The following is a 1,698-nucleotide window of genomic DNA, read 5'->3' as shown; positions in this document are numbered from 1 at the left end:
CCCCTGCCGCCCGGTGCTGGTGTTGGCTGGACTCCCGCTGGTGGGCCGGACTTCCGCTCTAGTTGGCGCTGCTCGCGGCGCCTAGACTCGCCCGGACTGTCGGACTGTCGGATTCTCATGGTAGGTCTCAAAGGAGCAGGTAGACGCCCACCAATTTGGCTAAGGTAAAAAGATTTTCACACTGGGACATCACAGATTTTTCCCCTCCACTTGCTTCCTTGCTCTCTCTCTGACCAGAGCACAGGCAGTGGCTGCACAGCTGTGGGGACCCAGGGCACCACAGAGAGGGCTAGGCAGCCTGTAAGCATCTGGGCAGAGCTGGCCTGGAGCCAGCAGGAGCCTCAAGGAGCTCAGAATGTGGGGGATGGTGGAGAACTAACTGCTCTTCCAGGGTCACAGCTGACAGGTCTGTGGGCCCAGCCAGGGCATGGAATCTCCCATGCTGTTGGATGGGACTCCCAGGACCTGCCCTGGAGTTAAAACCTGATCAGGATCTGGCTCCAAGAATGGAATGTCACTCCCTATATGAGGTTAACCAACAGTTTCTTGTCTATGGTACAGTGCTGATGCAAATTTAGATTTCTAGATTACTGAGGGGAATCACAAGAAAAACTTTGATCTGGAAGGTTATAAAAGGTCAGTAAACTGTTTATACCTACAAATACTAAATTTGAAAATTAATTCTGGTTGGTTTTCATCTTAAAAAATGGCTAATGATTCTGCAAACTGCTTATGTATATATATGGACAGGTATATGACTTGGAAATATAAGCAAGCTTTAACTGTATGTATGTATGCATGTATGTAATTTGGATCCAACTGTGTGTATGTGTGCAAGTAATTATTGCTTTTAAAATATATATATATGTAACACCTAAGTACTTATGTCTTTACCAAATGTTCAACAAGTTTCTAGAAAATTTAAATAGATAACAACATATGTTTAATAAGATATTTGATAAATATTAAAACTACACATCAATGCTTTTACACAGAAATATACCTTGCTTTGACAGCTAAACTTTGTAATTTAAGATTTACCCATGTAAAATGATAATGATTTTAAAAACATAAAAGGATCATATTAAACAGCTGAGGTTTGCAAATATATGGCAGGACTAAAGTTCCAAAAAGTCTGGTTGCAATTGTGGACCTTAGCAGTTTTAAAAATTGCCAGTGTCAGGTGATGATCACCAGAAAGTACCAGCCATAATAAAATAAAACAGACAGGCTATGTATGTACTGCCAAAGGCAGGGTCAAAGAAATCATCCAAGAAATCATCTCTAAATAAAAGAACCAAAAAGACTATAAATGAATGTCAGATATTAAACTTTGGGATTGTTTGTACTCTGGAGCTTGGTTTCAGATTATGAGGATGCTGTGTTTTCTCCCCCTTAAAGTAAAAAAGGTACTTCATTGTTATTACAAAACACTTTGAGAGATCTTAATCTTTTAAGAACAGTTTTTATAGTTAAAAACCAATGACTTAAAAATGTTTCTCCTTACCCAAGGTACATTCAGGCTTGAAAATGTTGTCTAGCCTGCTTGTATTTGCTAAGTTTGTTAAACTTGAGTTATTTGGATAAGCTGATACATATATATGTCTTATATTGATATTTTGTTTTTGCTTCTTTACTGAACCTGTGTTTGATGCTAGAAGAGCTTCAACTTAAAAGCATTGTTTTAATAGTCAGTCA

This window comes from Peromyscus californicus, unplaced genomic scaffold (assembly GCF_007827085.1).
Source record: "Peromyscus californicus insignis strain IS unplaced genomic scaffold, ASM782708v3 Scaffold_9__1_contigs__length_137607984, whole genome shotgun sequence".
Classification (NCBI taxonomy): Eukaryota; Metazoa; Chordata; class Mammalia; order Rodentia; family Cricetidae; genus Peromyscus; species Peromyscus californicus.
The sequence above is the reverse complement of the archived record's forward strand: the minus strand, read 5'-3'. Positions refer to the sequence as shown.